Below are 10793 nucleotides of genomic sequence, written 5' to 3' on the forward strand. Positions count from 1 at the left end.
AAACACGCACTCACGCACTCACGCACGCACAACACCCTTTATGTTGCTTTCAATGCCAAATTAAATTAAATTTTAATGTGTTTGAAAACATCAGTTCTGAAAGAAGGGAAACCAGTTTTTGAAAATTAGAAGCTGAGCTGAAATGCCTGTTAGTTCCATTACCAGGAAATCGGCAGCATTTGGAGATTAATTTGTAATCTCAGATTTTGTTTCAAAATTGAGTTGCCTGTTCTGGCTTCTAAGTGAGGAGGGGAAGGGACCCAGAGGGAATCGGGTGGAGGACGGGCAAGGGCAGGCTTTCTTTTCTCTTTTTACTGCATGGGAGAGAAGGAACTGTGCAGGGGAAAGGAGCTAAGGTCCTACAGAATGAACTTCTATAACCGCAGGAGAGACTGAGGCTCCAGGTTTTTTTAAAGCTGCAGAACAAGTTCATTCCTGGGGACCGGGACCTTAGTATACAGTCTGGGAGGACTGAAAACACTGCACTTAAAAACGTTCAACTTTCCTTTTGCTAAGGTACAGGAAATTGGGGGAAAGAGTTTGAATTCAAAACTGATAAGTATTCTCTTTTCAAAACCAAAAATACGGTTTAACTAGACTTTGATCATTTGTACATATTAATGATTATGGGAATTGTAGCAATAAACTAATATTTATTTTGATTTTCTCTTTATATATTATTTCATTTGGTCCTCTTGATGTCAACAACCACATGAGGTGGGCACAATTAAAATCCCCATGTTTATAGAAAGTTTAGTTAGGAAGAGGTTAAAGAATTTGCTGGAGGTAACACATCTATCAGATGACAGAGCCTGGGTTTCTCTGATCCTTAAGCTGGAGTTCTTAATCCCTAGCACCAACTTACCTTCCAAAAAGCACTCCCCAGGTAATCAAACCCTAATAATATAATGCACCCCCGCAATTAGCTGTCAACCTGATGAGAAACCTGAGACCCGGAGATGTTAAAGGAATTCCTCAAGGCTACACAACTAGAGGGAAAACCAGATTTCAAATTCCCAGTTCAATGCACCTTCTACTACATATATTATTTTTTGAATACATAAAAACTATCAATACTCTGCACTTTAGATCTAATTTAATTCCCACAATTCTATATATCCAGTAGCTACTTTTAAGATATTAATTTCATATATATGAAAGTGGAGGCTCAGAGATGTTAAGCAAACTCATAGTAATCTCAAAATTAATGGTTTTGATTTTTTTTTTAAAAAAGAGTTGAATATAAAATGGAAATGCCCCTCCTCCTTCTTCTGTTAACTTTGGCCAGGCACTGCTGTGTCAGGCTGCAATGCTGGCCATCAAGCTAATTCAGCCCCTTGACAGGTTCTGTTCATGTTTAGATACTTTCTGGAAGGTTTCCAGGGTACCCTAAGCCAGGTTTCCTCTCATTGTCATTACCCAACAGTCTCTGAAGACATTCGAGTCTGGGCCTTTGGACTAGCAGAGCTCTAGAAACTAGGGCGACCAGCTATCTCACCTTGCCCAGGACTGAGAGGAAGAACATTCTCAGGACACGGGATTTGGGGAGCTAAAACCAGAAAAGGCTTGGACAAACCAGGATAAGTTATTAACCCTCTTGAGTATCCATAAAGTATGCACTGTTTTGGGGGAGGGACCCTGGAGCCTAGCTTCATAAACATTTCAAACATCATTCATTCGTTCACTTCGATAAACATTTATTTTTTACTCTCTGCCAGACAACTGCTGGGCACAAGTGATTAGAACCGGACAGCCAGCTTATACTTGTATGAGCTCTAATAATCCATGACTCTTTAAGCCACGGAATATTTGGTAGTGTTATGCAGCAATAGTTGATTGATTCAGTAGGTCGTAATTGGGGGCGGCCAAATATTGAGATGACTGGGATGAAGTGCCCACCAGTAGACTCGAGGGAGTGAAGAAGTTCAGGAGCATCAGATGCAAATATTGTCCTAAGTCACCCTGCTGTGCAGGTTACATGGGTGCAGGGTGGGGTATACTGAGACCGGAGAAGATCTAGGAAAGTCTGCTTTCCTTTTTGCAGCTGATATGTTGTGTCTAATCATAATAGAATTTATCATTTATTGACTGTTTACAACTTGACACCCATTGTGATAAACAATACATAGAGACACAATGACAAGCAACATACTCTTGGACTCAATTACAGAAAAATAGTAACCAAATATACAATTACATGTATAATATGGCATCAAAATGCTATAATAAAGATAGTGCAAGTTGCCACTGAATAGGTCAGAAGAGGTACCTAGTAAGACTTGGGGGAAAAAAAAAGCTGTGGCCAAAAATGGAAGATAGTTGGCCAGACAGAGGGGTAAGGGGAAAGAAAGAGAACATAAAATATAACAGACACTGGTCATTGAACTCTAGCTCTATGCCAGCCACTGTGTTACCTTAAGCCTGTTACCTCACTGAAGCCTTCACATCAGCCATATGAAGCCAGCACTATCCCAATTTTGCAGATGATGAAACAGGCTGGGATTGGCTATGTGACTTGCCCTAGGCCATATAGTTGATTGGCAAAAGAGCAGTGGTTGGAGCCCAAACGTTCTACTTTCAGCCACTGCACTAGAACGCACCCACTCTCTTTCTTCTCAAAGCCACACGGGGGGTACCAAGGTCCTAGGCTAGTGAGAAGTAAAAAAAAAAAAAGTCCTTTCCCCAAGCTCATCATCACTTTCCTATCTTCCTGAGATGGGGATTTCTTTCTGGCTTCAGTGGAAATAACCTTAAACATCTGTGTCACACTGTGCTCAGAATAAGAGGCCCGCCAGTTGGTAGGAGGCCAGATTATCGGTCATAATATCCTGAAGCAAGAAAAGATCTGTGCAGATGTTTTGCTGCAACACCGGCCCCCAAGCTGTCTACGCGAAGCCCTAACAGCCGGAGCCACCATTCACTCTTAGGGCTCACAAGCCACAGCCTAGACGGGCGGCAGGGGACGTGAGCTTGAGAGCCCATGACTCTTAAAAGCACGGGCCCAGGGCATGAAACGAAATGGCAAATTTCAAAATGCAAAGCCCACCCAGCTGCAAGCCGGGGAAACGGCTCTGGAGTACATGAGCTCTGCTGCTAAGCTGCTCAGCACAGCTGGACCTAATCAGGCTTCGCTCTGGAAGCCTCTGCTTGCTGCAGGCTGCCTGGCGCACTGCTCAGGGGTGAGAACCAGGGAGACGCGAATATGAGTCTGCATGCCATCGGAAGCAGCCCCGGATACTCTGGATGCTAAGGGACACGGAAACATTCTAACCTACAAAGCAATGGGGCTCTCCCTGGGTTTCCCAATAATGCATATTTATCTGGAAAGGAAAGGAAGAAAAAGCCCCGCTGGTCAGACAGAAAGCAGGTCTGTCCTCGGCACAGTGAGGCACTGTTCAGACTTCATTCTTATGAAAGAGACGCCCATGACGCAGACTGTTTTAAATAACTGACTATTTGCTTCCCAGTGGAGACGCATAATCTACTCAATGAAATGGGCACTTAATCACCCTTTTTTTGAAAGGGAACAATTGAGTGAGCTGTTAGTCAAACATTTCTGTCTCTCACCCCGACCAAGCATCCCTGGAGTGAAAGAAGGAAGTTCTCACTGTTTTTCCAACACAGAAGGCTCTCTGCCTTGCTGCCTTTGCATAAGGCACTTTGTCTAGAAAAAGTGCTCTTCTCTGCTGAATGCTTAACACTCCTTCCTGATGACAAGATGATGGTAGTAGTGATGATGGTGAGTGGCAAGTAACATTTGTGATGGTGTATGTTGTGCCCATCACTGCACCGAAAACTTTGCATGGATCACTGCACTTATTTCTCAAAAATATAGTGCTCTTATTATCCCTGTTTTACAAGCAACAAAACTCAGGCATAGAGGGTGTGCTGCCCAGGACCAACGGCAAGTACTGTAAGTGCAAAACACAGCCCTACACATCAACCAAAAAAGCTGAGATGAAAACTGCAAAGCACACAAATGTGATTAAGGAACTCTCTCAGACATTGCTGGTAGGGGTGTAAATTGGTAGAACCACATTGGAAAACTGATTGATAGCATTTACTGGGGTTGAATATAGGCATACGAATAATTCCACTCCATATAGACACCTCCCCCCCCCCCAAAAAAAAAAAAAGAAAATATAGTTTATCTACTAAGGATGAACACAAGTGTAGCACTAATTCCATTCCAGGGTATTTAGACACAAATGAAATGCAGGTATGTATTCACTAAAAGACCTACACCATGTTAATTGCACTGTCTGTAATAGTCCTGAGTGCCATCAACAGTAGAATGGGTCAGTTCACTGTAACAATACAATGGAATAATAGAATACAGCATGAAAGTATACATATCACAACTAAATTTATCAATATAGAAAAACTCACAAAGTTACATAGAAAAAAGAAGCCTGACAGGGTGAGGTGCATGTATTATGATTTCACTTATATAAAGTGAAAAAACAAGAATAGTGGTATCTCTCAGAGGGCATAGTAATCATGATAGGAGCTTCTGTGGTTCTAATAACTTTTTCTTGATCTTGGGGCTAGTTACACAAATGTGTTCATTTTATGAAAACTCATACATTGGTATATTTACTATTTATTTATTTATTTATTTATTTATTTATTTATTTATTTTCAGAGAGGAAACGAGAGGGAGACAGAGATAGAAACATCAACGATGAGAAAGAATCATTGATCGGCTGCCTCCAGCACATCCCCTACTGGGGATCAAGCCTATTACCCAGGCATGTGCCCTGACTGGGAATCGAACAGTGACCTCCTGGTTCATAGGATGATTGATGTTCAACCACTGAGCCAAACCAACCGGGCTTTACAATTTATTTTTTACTTTCGTGTATATACGTATGAAGCAGCATATTTCAATACAAAGTTTAAAACAAACAAAAAGTCTTGCTACACTCCCTTCTTGTACTTACTTTCCAGTCACTTCTCTGAATACATCACCTCTGCTTACAATTTTTATTCAAAATTTACTCAGTTCAATAATTTTTTCTTTATTCTTTGGAATTCTATTAGGTGTCACTACTTTTGTAGTTACCCATACTGTCAGGGGTCATGAATCACTCCCTCTTATACACTAAATCTATACCTTTTTGTAATTCTTTACAAATTATAATAATAAAACTAGCTAACATTTGAGTACTGATTTTATGCCAGATAAACAACTAGCATATTGTATTATTGTTCTCCTCATTATAGGAATATGAAAAGTTAGGCTTGGAGATGTTAAGGAACTTGTGTAGGCCCTAGAACTATTGCATTACAGGGGGAAAAAAGTTTTACTTTACCTAGCTTTGTCTAGATTTATTAAATTGCTATCATTATTTAGATCCGGAGTTCCTAAAGTATGCATGGAGGTGTCCTGAGATGCCCCAACAAACTTATAGGAGTCCTATGATGTATTTTAAAATTTCAAGGGAAACATAGTAATTCTGTATATCTGTCAGACACAAAAAAAAAAAAAAAAAGAAGAAGAAGAAGAAAAAACCCCAATAGCTCCAGAAAGTTCAGTTTTTCCATTAGATTATGCTACATTCCTTTCAATGACATCATACATTTGCAAAGCTGGCTTTCCCATGGTTGCTATATATATAAAGAGCAAACAGTGAGCAAAAAAATCAATGTGGAACAGGAAATGAGGGTGAGGATTTGTCCAATCTGGTTCCCAGCTTTGAGAAGTTGTGCAATGCCTAACAAGCACACATATCTCATTAGCATGCCATTATAGCTATTTAAGACTAAGATAAAAATATTTTTTCATTCGATGTATCTGTTATTTTTTTCCAAGTAGCTGCTAAATTGTTAAGACAGAAATACTTAAGTTGCTTGGACCTAACTGACTGATAAATGGAACTTTTAGGTATTTCTTTTGGTCTAGAGGTGCTGGGAAACAATTATTTAGATACTAAAATCAGCATCAATGGAGAGCGTTTGAAAATCCCTGGCTAGATATTTGTCTTGCCTACCAGACTGATTTTCTGAACTTCAGGGTAAAATCAAACTGGTGAAAATGAACTCAGAAGCAATCTTGTTCTCTCTCCTGTGTGAAAGTTAGAAAACTTTTGGCTACAAAACAAACAAACAAACAAAAAGGACAGATAATCCAACTCATATTGTCTCAATTAAAAAGGAGTCGGAATCGTGCAATGGTATTGGCCTGTGTTGCATATTCCCTTGTTTACCTCCTTTAAAAGAACTTGTCTCCTTTGTCTGTGTTTGTTAGCACACTTCCATGATTGCATCAGCAACACCTTCGGGATGATCACACAGATGCTTACTAAGGAAATAGCCTTGTAAAGTCCTAAAAAGAAACATGGAGAAATTATAAGAAAAGACAATATAATGTCGTTTCTTGGTAAATTATCTGAAAGCTATTAACAAGGGAACAAATTAAGCAGATTTATACTTTTTGTTGCAAGTGATTAGTAGAGAATTGCCAGCCGACTTGGGGGCCAAAAGGGCTGGGGAAGGTATGTCAAAATGTGTGTCCCTCATGGAATATTTATTCGCTGACAGAAGCAGCCCTGTTTTCCCCTTTCAGATGAAAACTAGGGCTGCTAGATTTATCAAATAAAAAGTTAGGATACTCAGTTTAATTTGAATTGCAAGTAAATAAGAAATAACTTTTTAGTATAAGTATGCCTCAGATATTGCATGGGACATACTTATACTAAAAAATCACTCCTTGTTTATCTGAAATTCAAATGGAACTGGGTGTCCTGCATTTAATTTAGCAACACCAATGAAAACAGAAATCATTGATGAAATTTAAATATAGGTATTTTGTACCCCTAATGAAAACAATGAATCTAGAACAGTTATTTTTGAAGTGTAGTTCCCTGAGTAGGAGCATCACCACCATCTGAGAACTTGTAAAAATACAAATTCTTGGAACCCACCCCAAAGCTACTAAGTCGGAGATGCTGGAGGCAGGTTACCCAAAATCTGTGTTTTAATGAGCGTTCTAGGATATTCTGACCCACAAGTTGTAGTAGGAAGAGTAATCTTCATCCAAAGATATTAGGTGCTAATCTTTTGAGCCTGTAAATAGCATAGGTTACATAACATTTGGGGGGATAAGATTACAGAGGAAATTGGGTTGTAAAAAAAAAAAAAATAGGAAGAGCATCCTGTATTATCCAGGTGGGGCCAATGTAATCACATGGGTCTTTACAAGAGTCATTCAGAGGAAGATGTGACATGGCAAGAAGGCACAGAGAGATGCAACATTGCTGCTTTGAAGGTGGAGGAAGAGGGCTATGAGTCAAGGAATACAGGCAGCCTCTGGCAGCTGGAAAAGGCCAGGAAACCAATTCTCCCCTATGCCTCTAGCAAAGAATGCAGCCTGGTGACATCTGGGCTTCAGTCCAGTGAGACATTTAACCGACAGACTGTAAGATACATTCTTGTTAAGCCGTTGAATTTGTGGTCATGTATTACAGCAGTGATAGTAAATTAATCGAGCAGTGATCATCAATGCCTACTAAAACCACCAGATAAAATGCAACACTCCAATTCAGTCACAGGACTGGGTTGATAATTAACATCAAGCCCTTGTCTGGTTATTCATGTGTATTATTTATAACTTATTTTATATACACACACAGAGTTTATGTATTTTAAACTAAGCATTTAGTTATTTTTTAAAGTTTACAGTTATATAGAAATAATAATAACAATCAGGTGTACTATAGACTGCATGTTTGTGCCCCACCCAAATATATATGTTGAAATCTACCCTCCAATGTGATTGTATTAGGAGGTAAGGCTATAGGGAGGTGATTAGGTCATAAGGGTGGAACCCTCATGAATGAGATTAGCGTCCTTAAAAAGAGACCCCAGAGAGCTCCCTAGTTCCTTCTATTGTATGAGTTCACAGCAAGAAGACTTCTGCCAAGCACAGAATCTGCTGGCATCTTGATCTTGGACTTCCCGGCCTCCAGAACAGCAGTTTTTAACCAATGTGCCGGGAGAATTTTTAAAACATCCACTACTTAACTATTTAGAGAGGGGCACGGACCTCTTTTCCCTTAGATTGTCAAATAAAAAAATAACAACAGCTAATATCATGACAGCCATCTGATGTGAATGAATCAAAAGTATACCTATTTTTTTGTCAGATCGGCCAAAAATATAATATATATTTTAGTGTGCTACAGAATTTTAGTAGTTAGTTATGTGTGCCATGAGATAAAAAAGGTTGAAAATCACTGCTCTAGAACTGTGACAAATAGATTTGTTACTTATAAGCCACCCAGGCAGACTATGATATTCTATTTTAGCAGCCTGAACAGACTTAGACAAGTTATATTTAAGAAATCATGAGATTTTGATTGTATATTAGTAGTTGACATATTGTTGACCAGAGTAAGCTTACCAGATAAGTAGCGCTGCTGTAGACTAGTTTACATGCGTTTGGCAGGAATGATTTCTCATATAATTAGTGTGATGTACCTAGTTTCTGCTTTCCATTCTGAGCAGCAGGAATCTCCTTGGCGAGTCATTCTGGGAATAGGCCTACGAATAACTTGGGGAATGAAGGGAACAGCTAAAGACAGATGTCCCAGAGGCCTCACAGCAGCCACAAAAGGAAATTTTTATATCATGACTTTACCACAGGCAAAGAATGCATCCAGTTTGAACAGTTTCCCATGAAAGTGTTCTCATTTTCTCCACATATTCTGGTTGTACTTAAGTCTGTTTAAATTAGCATGAGGGAAGAATAGCCATGTGGATGCAACGAGTTACCTAATCTATAATAAGAGATTTTCTGTTGTCTTTTTATTGGAAACATCATCTGTGACACGTAAAACCTCCACCAACACTTCTGACAAAGAAGCTTTAAATTCTTGTTCACTGAAGTATCGTTGTTGTCATAGTGCTAATGCTGTATACAGCAGCAAAATCCACATGCTTGGGATATAGAACAGAAAGTCTGTATGAAAGACTTGGACCCCGTCTTTGACATATTTACCTTTGGAGAGTTTCTTATTGGTGTGCTTTAGGTACTTCATTTGAATAACAGGAGCCAATCAATACATTTTCAGGTATTTTGCAATGCTATTGTTTAACATAGCCATTATTAAAATTTGAATTATATTGACTTATGATTAAATAAACCATATTAAAAATAAAGTTTACACTAAAAATGAATCAATTTCTAATTTTTTACTACATTTTATCATCTATGCTTTGAGATTATTCACATTTATCATATCTGCATGGTAGATACATTATATAATGGTGCACTGCTGATCACCTCTTCCCAACTCCATGTTCGATGACATCACATTGGCAGCTTGAAATTGGCCAAGTAGGATTACTTACACTGCAAAAATGGACTCATGCTACAAATGAGCTGTAATACACTTACCAGTATACCACTCACTGCAATTCAAATGAATCACTTAGAAGCAGCTATATTACAACAAGCCATGATATTATAAATTCACTTTCACAATGGATCAGTTTTGACTGATATTTAGAAATTTTCCTAACTCAAAGACCTTATTTTAAAAACAACACATAGCCTGGACACTGTTGCTCAGTGGTTGAGCATCAACCTGTGAACCAGGAGGTCACAGTTCAATTCCCGGTCAGGGCACATGCCCGGGTTGTGGGCTCGATCCCCAGTGGGGCATGTAGGAGGCGCCCGATCAATGATTCTCTCTCATCATTGATGTTTCTATCTCTCTATCCCTCTCCCTTCCTCTCTAAAATCAATAAAAATATATTTAAAAAATAAAAACAACACATAAATATCACAAGTCAACATTTTCCTAAAATAATTCAGAAGCTTTATTTTTTATCTTATTTTTTTATTGTCGTTGTTGTTTTATTGTTTAAGGTATTTCAAATAGTAGTACATATGTCTCCTTTTTCCCCCATTGACTTCCCCCTGGCCTCCCCTACCCTCCAGCACATGCCCTCACCACCACCCCCGCCGCCCCCGTGTCTGTCTCCATTGGTTATGCTTATATGCATGCATACAAGTCCTTCAGTTGATCTCTTACCCCCCCACCACCAACCCACCCCTGCCTTCCTGCTGTAGTTGACAGTCTGTTCAATGCTTCTTTGTCTCTGTATCTATTTTTGTTCATCATTTTATGATGTTCATTATATTCCACAAATGAGTGAGATCATGTGATACTTACCTTTTTCAGACTGGCTTATTTCTCTTAGCATAATGCTCTCCAATTCCATCCATGCTGTTGCAAATGGTAAGAATTCCTTTTTTTTTAACTGCAGCATAGTATTCCATTGTATAGCTGTACCACAGTTTTCTAATCCACTCATCTGCTGATGGGCATTTAGGCTGTTTCCAAATCTTAGCTATTGTAAATTGTGCTGCTATGAACATAGGGGTGCATATATCCTTTCTAACTGGTGTTTCTGTTTTCTTGGGACATTTACCTAGAAGTGGGATCACTGGGTCAAATGGGAGTTCCATTTTTAATTTTTTGAGGAAACGCCATATTGTCCTCCATAGTGGCTGCACCAGTCTGCATTCCTCCCAGCAGTGCACGAGGGTTCCTTTTTCTCCACATCCTTGCCAGCACTTGTTGTTTGTTGATTTGTTGAGGATAGCCATTCTGACAGATGTGAGATGGTACCTCATTGTTGTTTTGATTTGCATCTCTTGGATGATTAGTGACTTTGAGCATGTTTTCATATGTCTCTCGGCCTTCTGTATGTCCTCTTTCGAAAAGTGTCTATTTAGATTCTTTGCCCATTTTTTGATTGGATTGTTTATCTTCCTTTTGTTA

The sequence above is a fragment of the Eptesicus fuscus genome, chromosome 19 (genome assembly GCF_027574615.1).
Source record: "Eptesicus fuscus isolate TK198812 chromosome 19, DD_ASM_mEF_20220401, whole genome shotgun sequence".
Taxonomy (NCBI): Eukaryota; Metazoa; Chordata; class Mammalia; order Chiroptera; family Vespertilionidae; genus Eptesicus; species Eptesicus fuscus.